Source organism: Pinus tabuliformis, chromosome 7 (genome assembly GCF_031772625.1).
Source record: "Pinus tabuliformis cultivar Carrire ecotype Pingquan chromosome 7, CPIR1, whole genome shotgun sequence".
Classification (NCBI taxonomy): Eukaryota; Viridiplantae; Streptophyta; class Pinopsida; order Pinales; family Pinaceae; genus Pinus; species Pinus tabuliformis.
Window position 1 is genome coordinate 631,289,254 of NC_142293.1, and position 10,558 is coordinate 631,299,811.

The 10,558-nt window shown below is 37.4% G+C and overlaps 2 pseudogenes; both read right to left on the reverse strand.

Moving 5' to 3' along the window:
- Positions 1-4,511: 4,511 nt before the first annotated feature.
- LOC149249021 (glycosyltransferase 6 pseudogene) lies at positions 4,512-5,012 on the reverse strand (annotated as a pseudogene).
- A 2,702-nt stretch (positions 5,013-7,714) lies between these two features.
- LOC149249022 (cation/H(+) antiporter 19 pseudogene) lies at positions 7,715-8,988 on the reverse strand (annotated as a pseudogene).
- Positions 8,989-10,558: the final 1,570 nt, after the last annotated feature.

Here is a 10,558-nt window from a genome sequence, read left to right on the forward strand (position 1 = left end):
AAGCAGTGGATCTAAACTATAAGAATCTGCAGGAACAGTGCTGCCGCGCCACCTGACAGAAGATAAGTTTGTAATGTCAGGTAATAGACATGTGTTCATGAAGTTAATCTGTTCTGATCAATAGCACCGAAGATAACATGCAGAGAAGGATTTGATCTGATAGATGAAATAAAAGCTTTGTTGGAGAACAGATGCAGAGGAATCGTCTCCTCTACTGATGTTCTCATATTGGCTACTCATGCTGCAATTGCACTGGTAAGCTGTCAATATCAAACATCTTCCTAAAAAACAATGAATTTAGATGCAAAGGCAATATTTACAACTGGAGAAATGTTGTTCCAGTTCAACTTTTTAACAAGAACAGCTTCTCAATTTTGTTACTTTTGTTCTCTCTTTACGTTCAACATGGGGAGGACATGAACATCCATCCCAGTTATTTTCGAACCTGCAGAGTAAAGACTAATTTTCTTTTAAAAAAATGGACTGAGAATTGGGATGGGACAAATTGGTCATCCTAATGTTGTCACACTGAATGTTATTCATGAAGATGCAAATGCTCTGTATCTTGTGGTGAAGCTATGCTCCGGGGGATGCCTAATCGATGACATGTCCAAAAACGGATGCTACTCTCAGCATTAGGCTGCAGAATTGATCAAAAACTTAATTGCCATTGAAAAAGAAAAGGAGTACCGTCAGTCGGTAAATGATATATGTTGATGAGTAACAGTGAACAACGACATGCTTTCAAAATTATGTGTATAAGAAGATCTTTATATTAGATTGCCACCAGCATCTCTTGCTTGAGCCTTTTAATTTTCTAAGTCTTTTTGCTCAGCTTCAACTCCAACTCCATTTCATTTTTGATAGTGGACTCGTTTTGAATGTTGGCTTATAATTGAAATGCTTTTGTTGCATTCTGGTATCACAAAGCAAAGTCCTGGCAAGGAAACAAGGACAGAAGTACCGCGTAGAGGTGTATATTTCCTTTCCTCTATCCAATAGAGGGGTGCTTTTTTTTGTGTCGCCTGATGTGAGATTTTAGCCCTTGGGCCCTGAACTCGTAACATTTTATGGAATCAAACTTAATACCATTTTTAATGTGAAGGAAAAAGAGGATTTACAGTTTATGTTTTTGTTTGGTGCTTCTTATTATGTGAGCAACTTGTGTTTCAGCCCTTTTATATATTCTTATGCATATCATATCTCTCTTATAATTGGAGACCTTTTCCAGCCATTAATTCTTGCTTGCTTTTCCAACAGCTAAAGTTTTGGAAGATGGAACTTCAATAACAAGGTATTTGTCTTTTAAAAAGTTTTGCAAAATCTGATAGCAAGTTGGTGAGAGTCAGATTGTTGAATGGTCTGTTTAACAACAATCATGGGTGCAATGCATTGAGATGCTACTTACACATATATGCACATATATGTATCAGGGTCTGAATAGTGGAGACATGTAGAGCTAGAATACTGAGCCGCCTTTGATGAAGAGTTTACTGTGTGATGAAGAGTTTACCATTTTGAGGGCTCATGTTTACCATGCCTTATCCTTCAATTGTTTCCTTAATAAATACTGAGTAGTGACAATAAACTGATAGGTCTTTTCTACTGAGCATGCATTTGCTCTTGAAAATAGAACAAAATGATGCCCGAAATACCAAAATATCTTGGATAAGTGCCATATCCTAACCATTTAATATGCTATAATCATTCATCAAAACATCCCTTGAAATCTTGGAAAAGTAAACTGAAAACAACTCTACATAAGGTACCATTTCCTAGCCATGCAATCATTCATCATGATTACACTTGAATGAGCTTAGGGTTAGATTCTATAATTGGTAAAAATATCCCTCAAGTACTTAGCAGGAGGCCAAGTTCTATGTATATGTGTGACCATATATCATTGTCAGATTTCAGGTGTACCTTACATTACAGAGCAGAAATAGCAACTCTGCCATTACAACCAACTATTTCAAGTAACATACCATACACAGATTTGAGGTAAAACCCATGTAAAGATGCATGACAAGGTGGCACAGAGTAGGAAATAATTCTAATCAAAGGAAACATTCCCGTTGTCATACAATGAACTGATATGTTGCTAATACTATGCACAATTTTCTTTAGTACAAGCATGGTGAGGCAAATGCAGAAAACAAGTGAGAACAATCAGATTGCTAGGGGCTGGCCTGTATGCTGCCCCTAGCATCAACAAAATACATACAGCATCCTCTATACCAGGTATATGATATCTTTTGGCAACCCTCTGACCATAGAATCAATCAAAAGGAGTGTCATCCACATTTCTTACTAAGAAGCAACCACCATTGTCTTCTATTAGAAGAAGACCGTCCCACTGGCTGAACATACTCCCTCAACTCATACACAGATAGCAAGTTGGTGAGAGTCGGATTGCTGAATGTTCTCTTTGACAACAGTCATGGGTGAAATGCATTGAGATGCTACTTACACATATATGCAGATATATATATCAGGATCTAAATAGTGGAGACATGTAGAGCCAGAATACTGAGCCCCCTGTAATGAATATTTTACCGAAGAGTTTACCATTTTGAGGGCTCATGTTTACCATGCCTTATCCTTCAATTGTTTCCTTAATAAATACTGAGTAGTGACAATAAACTGATAGGTCTCTTCTACTGAGCATGCATTTTCTCTTGAAAATAGAACAAAATCATGCCCGAAATACCAAAATATCTTGGATAAGCAAGCTGAAATACTGAGCAGTGTCAATAAACTGATAGGTCTCTTCTACTGAGCATGCATTTTATCTTGAAAATAGAACAAAATCATGCCCAAAATACCAAAATATCTTAGATAAGTGCCATATCCTAACCATTTAATATGCTATAATCATTCATCAAAACATCCCTTGAAATCTTGGAAAAGTAAACTGAAAACAACTCTATAGAAGGTACCATTTCCCAGCCATGCAATCATTCATCATGATTACACTTGAATGAGCTTAGGGTTAGATTTTATAATTGGTAAAAATTTCCCTCAAGTACTTGGCACGAGGCCAAGTTCTACGTATATGTGTACCTTACATTACAGAGCAGAAATAGCAACTCTTCCATTACAACCAGCTATTTCAAGTAACATATCATACTCAGATTTGAGGTAAAACCCGTGTAAAGATGCATGATAGGGTAGCATAGAGTAGGGAATAATTCTAATCGAAGGAAACATTCCCATTGTCATACAATAAACTGAAATGTTGTCAATACTATGCACAAGTTTCTTTAGTACAAGCATGGTGAGGCAAACGCAGAAAACAAGTGAGAACAATCAGATTGCTATGGGGCTGGCACGTATCCTGCCCCTAGCATCTACAAAATACATACAACATCCTCTATACCAGGTATATGAGAAATTTAAGAATGATTGAGTAGAAAACAACTGAAATCACTCCAGATTCCTACTACCAAAGGCATTGGAATTAGGTGCCTATATTAACTGTTCTTAATACTTATGCATGGAAAAATACTCATAATAGACAAAGGATCATGGGATTGCTATGCTGAGCTCTGTATGAACCCTACAAATTTGGCATTATCTTTTTTTTTCTACAATTGAGAATCTTGGGCATTCCAAAGAGGATAAGTAGGAATTATCGAATTTAGAAATAGTCCATAAATACAACCATGAAGGCCATTATTAAAATAAGGACAATTAAGAATTGTTTGTTGCTTCATTAACATCATATTTTCATAGCCATATTTCTGCAATATTCATATTTCTTGCCAAAACATTAATTGACCACTCAATGCTAATTAAATGTGGTTGCATGTATCAATGACTGAATTCTAACTGTTGTCGCTCGTCGCAAGTGAGTCAGTCGCACCATGTAACATCCAAAAACAGACCAAATGGAGGCCATAATAGTAGCATTTCCATGACCTTTTTGTATTATAACATTAGTAGACAAATAACTATTTCAATAAGATGTACATGCCACCTCTCCAATAAGTTAAAGATGTACTACATGCAATCACCTTTTGTTAGATGCAGCTTCCTGGTTGCTCTTTGTGTAAGATGCACTTTGATATTACTGTTTTGGTAGTATTGGGGATGTTGGTTGCAAGGCCAGTGTTAAGGTTTAGATATAAGATATGCTATTTTAGCTTTAACTTTTGGAAATGCTACCAATGACCTAATGCCATGCGAGAATTCTTCTTAATAATTCCTAATGTCAGCGGTGTGCAATTGCATCTCTAATGGTGCATTATGAGATCACTGTGTCCACTTCATGCAATGACAATGGATCAATATCTCTCCTCTTGATACAAAGATCTTTCCTCTTGATTGAGAAAGCACTTACTTTATTTAAGAGGATGAAAAGAACCACTAAGTTAACGATGACCAATGCTCTCTACTATTAGAAAATAGGAGGTTTCTCTATAGGTAGGACCAGGAGAACTCATACAGAGGACTCTGAGGCCCCATCACAGCCCACCTCTCCATGAAATCCATGGACCATTCACAGTTTCTCATAAGAAAAACCCCGCATTGATTCCCAACCATCTCCTTTTCTTATAAACATTTTCCTCCCATCCATGGACTATGAAATTGAAGTCCTTGTACTTCTCCAATGGGTGCTCAAATTCAATGTCTATGATCACAGCATCTGAGTCCATCCACCATATCCATATCCATATCAAAGGAATTTTGGCCCAGAAAGTGTACATTTTCTGATTAAGGAGGATTGTGTTGTAAAACATGTCCAAGCCATGGATCCTGTAATAATCCTGCTTGTTCTTGGAGCACCTTAGAAGCAGATGATCCCCAATTGGGTTCTGGCAGGAATGAGGTTGTGAGCCTGCCAAGACCAAGATACGAGGCCTCCCTCCTTCTCTATAGTTCTTTATATGAGGATGGGTCTTCAACCATTTTTGTCTCTTGAGGTCCCAGTTTTTCACAGTGCTCCCCACAGTGTAACTAAAGTCAGAATCAGCATAGAAATTATCACAACTTTTCTCCCACTCATCCATTGATCGATACAAGGATTCCTCTTGTTTGCCATTCATTTCATGTTCATTGCTCTGATTCTGTTGACTCACATTTTGATTTTCTTGAGTACCACCAGTCACATTGGTATCATCAAACCTCTAGATCCTGAAATTGCATTGTGCTGAAGATTGTTGTGCTTCAATTGTGACATCTCTATAAGCAATTCCATAAGAGCAAATTCTCCATAAACTCCAACAAAGTACTAGAGCAACAATGACCAATGCGAAAAACACGAAAAAATCACAAAGTTTCTTTTTCATCACATTTACAGGGAAAGAAACGAATAAGTGGATGGTCTCTCTAACACGGGTTTGAAGCTAGACCTGGGTACATGCCATATCCAAGAACGCAAGGAAGATCATATTTTTGAGGATTTTCATTTATCTTTTTTCAGATCTGGGTTCATAACTTTAAAGTTACTATCATGCTATTTGTATGTTGCTTAAGAGCCCTAAGACAAGGAGTTGTTTGAAGGATTTTTCTTCAGCTCTATATAGAAGAGGTTATAAGCTCTGTCTAGGACAACATTAAGCTACACATGGACCTATCCACATGTTTATGTTTCTCGGTTGATCCTGAAAGTGGTTCCAATGCATTCCTACTTGGAGGAGTTTCAGGACACAGTGGCCTATTTTCCACGGTAAAATATGTCTATTTGCAGGGTATTAAATACTGATCCTTACCTCCAACGTTATTTATGTAGTAGGTTGCGCTGAAATAATGGTATACTGCCATGGCCCATATGTATTTCTGGTGGTGTTTCTTTTCTTGAAGCCCGCTCATGGTAGGGACTTGCCGCCATGCAGCTTCTCTTGTTAATCAATAAATGATTGTAGTACTTCAACCATAATAATCCGTTCCATTGCCATTCTCATTCTCAACTATATAAGCCATGGTCGTTTATACAGAGGATTTGATTAATAAATTGGAATCCGGGAAATTTCTTCTTTCCCATATCAATGAAATATAACTTATATCACAGCAAATGCCTAAGTTTGCATGAACATCACATACTATGGTAGAATACAAACACCATTAGTTACAATGGATAGAAGCTCTATTGATATTAGTAATGGAAATTAAGTTATTGTATAGTAGAATAGTTTATAAATCAAAATGCATACTTTCAGTGTTATCGATCTTAGGACAATGTCAACTATTTACCTATCTATCTATTCTGTTGAATTAATGATACCATAAAAACATTCATCCAAAAATAGGCAAGTTGTACATTTAGCATTCCTTTCGTCAACATATGCATACAAATCTGAAATTGTTTTTTCTTTTCCCGTTTTTGGTAAGTTGGGCGGCTGAAATATCATAACAGTATAGAAAATAAATGTTTTCCTATACCTAGTCGTTTGCTGCTTTTTTTATGACTCAAAATCTTGGAACCATGTTAGAAAACCTATCAAATACCAAATATAGCTATCATATAGTTTTAGCTTACTACTTAGGGTGGCTTATACTAATTCTAACCAGATAACAAGATTGTAAATATAACTAAAAGCAGACTGAAACAAAAATTGTTCATCAGATAAGCAGTGGGGGAGTCCACCTAGATAGTTTTAAGCTTACCAGCATCCTGAGAGTCTGAAAATACAAAGTTATACAATTTTGCTCAGTTTCTTTACCAGAACCGTGATCTTACAATCTAGTTTCCCATGCTGAAATTGTATTGTTCCGAATTTTGAAATGAATCTTAACCACAAACTGACCCATGTATTCATGCATGCCATCACAATACGTAGATAATTCAACTAAATAATACTATACTTACATCTATTTTTACTGATAGCACAGACTGTCTGGTAAGAGAATCCAAGAGAAATGCCAGCAAGTACATAGGATGAAAATGTCAGAATCAAGAGCAAGAAGAAAATATATTCAGATGGTAGAAAAATCCAGCAGAATATGTACAATATTCTTCCATCATTGTCTGAGAAGCAGCAAGGGCTTTCTTTCTAAGTTAGGTAAGAATGTTTGGTCTTCATCATCAAAATTAATCCCATTGAGGTGGGTTTAAAAGTATCGACCATGATTGCTGGCAGTGGGAATGTTGCATGATGCAGCACTGCTGAATGTATATGTTTAATAGCATTGTCGCCAGCAGATCCTTCGGTAGAGCACCATCTTTTCCCAGTATGATCCTTGAGGTCAACAACTAACTTGGGACCTACAAAGTAGGCTTACTATATATCAGAAGCAAATAGTGGACACCATGTTCATTCCATATTAAGAAAGCATACAGTGGAAACCATGCTCATTCCATATTGAGAAAGCCATAAATCATAGCAATACCCCTACTTATATACCCTCTTATATAGCCTAGATGAGGGGATACCACCGTATTAATTCATGTCAGTAGTTAGCAAGGTTATGCCCAGTTATTAGTCAGCTGTTAGCAGAACGATTGGTTACTTTATGGATCTACTTGAAAATGTCTTTTAGAGTTCATGTTTAATTATGTAGAGTGATAGGTTCATTGGGTTAGAGAGGAAGTACATGAAACTTTTAAGACGCTATCTTAGAGGTGGATCCATCGAGATATTGTAAAAGACCAATTGAAAATAATAAAGTCAAGAGTATTTTTCGAGACATTGTTACCTATATGGAAATAGTAAGGAAGATAAACAAAAGTGAAAGTTATCAAGCCTAAGCGATCATACCTTGTCATGTGAGGAGACTCAGGCAAATTAAATGCTGATAGCGGTTCTCGAGTCAATGTTTTTTTGAGAAGGGCGTTTCATTAGTATGAATATCATCATGTTGCTGAATCACTAATATTGATGCACTAATTGGAACAGTTGGTGAGGCCATCAATTCCCCAATTGGACCTAGTTCTAGATAGTCCACAGTTTGATCTGCCAAGTCTGCCACTAGAAGGGATGGAAAATGCCCCCTTCCCACCAAAAACAGGTGGTACTTGTTGTTCTTTGCAATTGCCAGAATTGAATGCACCGTTTTGCTGATCACCTTCTCTTCATACACAATGGTTTTCCCTGCATCACTACCATGAGATGAGTGAGTTTTCTTCATGATAGGTACTAAGGCATCTTCATCCATAATACTCTCATGCTCTCTATTCATTTCTGCAGTGGAAAATTTGTACTATTGTTGTGTCTCATGCTCATGGGCGGGCAGAGGAGTAAGGTTGACGAGAGTGCGGTTGAATTATGTGCCAGGCAGGAACCTTATGACTATGAGCGCAATGCCTGGATGCTCTGCCATTCTTCTTCCAAACACCAGAGCCTCACGATCATCTGGACCTCTAAAGAAGAGAACTGCAATGTTATGGTCTACATTGGAAGGGGCCAACTGGGACTGACCCCCAAGGCCCCTATCCACCAGGATGCCGACTGAGCAGGGTGAGTTCTTCAATATCTTCTTGTTCACCGTCCTGAATCGTAGGTTCACAGACTCCAGGACACCATCAACGCGCTAGTATTTGTGGAAAGGGAGGACGATCATAGCGGCCCGTTTCTGGTCCACAATTTTGCAGATATCATTATGCATGTCCTGAAATTGAGAGATTGCTATCATGGGTCTAATCGCCACTTTGCTCAGCTGTCCATATGCCTCGAATGCAGCCACAATCTGGTCTTCTTCTGATCGGTTGTGGTTCCAAAACGAGAGACCATTTTTCCTTGCCTTGTGAACCATCATGATGGCAGAAGACCTTTCAGACAACTACACTAGGTGCATAATGTAGAGGTGCAGGGCATATTTTCCAACCCCTCTGGAGGCCTCTATTAGGTTTATCATGGCTGGGATGTTCCTCGAACCATGTACACAAGCTACAATTCTCAACTCATCTGGTTTATCTCTTTGTATCTCTCTGTGCTTGTATGGGACTTGTTTCCATGCTGGTTTGTAAATGGCCATTACTATTGGGATCGTGATGAATGTCGTGACCAGAGCCATCAATAAAAGGATTGCAAATGTTTCGTCATTCATCACTTGTTATAATAAAACAAACAAGGAAATGATACTCTTATCCAGAAGATACGGAAATCATGGATCAAATATATTGCTCTGTTAAAGAAATACAAGATAGGCAACTAATATGCAATTCATGCATCCCAGAATCTGAAAGTAAAATAAGCTCCAAAAGATAACCTCAGGGATCATACTGGGAAAAGATGGTGCTTTGTATGTCTATGCCCATAATACTGGAAAAACTAGTAATAATTTAACAGAAATAAGAGGCCCCGAGGCTGCTGAAAATTTCTTTTGTCACTCATTCAGCTCTTCCCCAGGCACTCTGCCTCCAAAAAAACCTAGTGAGGGTTTCATGAACCCTTCTTACTGCTCAGGTTTCTGGTGGCCTTTCCTCTTTCTTCAAACCAACAAATCCAAAAACCATGTAACATGCATGATGAAACTGAAACGGTATTGAAACTGAAACTGAAACGGTATTGAAATTGTTAAAACTGTGAAGCTGTATTAAAAGTATATTAATCTGACGGCACATTATTCTTGAATCGTCTAACATTTGATCGGATGGTGCATACTTGTGCCAAGTGGCAATTTCTGGTGTTCATTTAAGAGGGAAACGCCTTACGACGTAATTAATAAAGTTTGGAAAACATAAATGTGGCCCAATGATAATGAAAGTAGGATGAATGTAGTGAGATGGTAGTGAAATGGAGGTGATATAATGGACATAATAGTGAAAGTGTAATGAAAATGAATGACATTTTCAAGACCCAACACACCCCCCAACTGAAGCTATTGCATGTCCTCATGCAATATATATTACATTGTCTTTTGATCCTTGAGCTTTGGTTATTGTGTTACAACCAATTTTTTTGTTGTTGCATTTTATTTTGATCTTTGAACTTTTCATAATAATATTTTGATTATTGTTGCAAAGTATATCATTATTGGATTGCATGATGGTTGGTTCTTGTGTGACAACCATGATTTTGTTGTATCCATTTTATCCTTTAAGCACCTCTTTTTGAAAAACCATTTTATGCTCATAATAACAATGTGATAATTAATACATGTTGGAAGTATGTGAGATCTTGAGTATGATATGAACATTCCAAGGTATGAACATAAATGTATTCCCCCCCCCCAACTGATGGTATTGGCAATTTTACGAAATGAGGAAGAGAAATGTTTTTCTAATAATTATCATTCTAGCTTTTTATGGAATTCTATGGTCAAAAGTTAGAAAATGATGTACCTAAACTTACCCTTTGGAATGGATGAGTTGTATGTGTGGTGGATACAAAACTCTGATCATATTCTTCTTCAAGTGGCTGAACAAGAGGAGTCATGGATAAAGAGTTAAGATGACTTTTTATTGCTTCTACTAAAACTAGTTGAATCTGTGCCAAAATGCTGAAAATAATAGTCTTCATGTCTCCAAAACTCATTGGCACAATTCCTACTATGTGAAAAAAAATGTTCTGATGTCAAACATAGCAGGAAATTGTTGACTTAGTGGCCATTAATGGATGCCACTAGTCAACACGAGAACTCTCACCATTGATGACAATGAGACTCAAGATGCCCA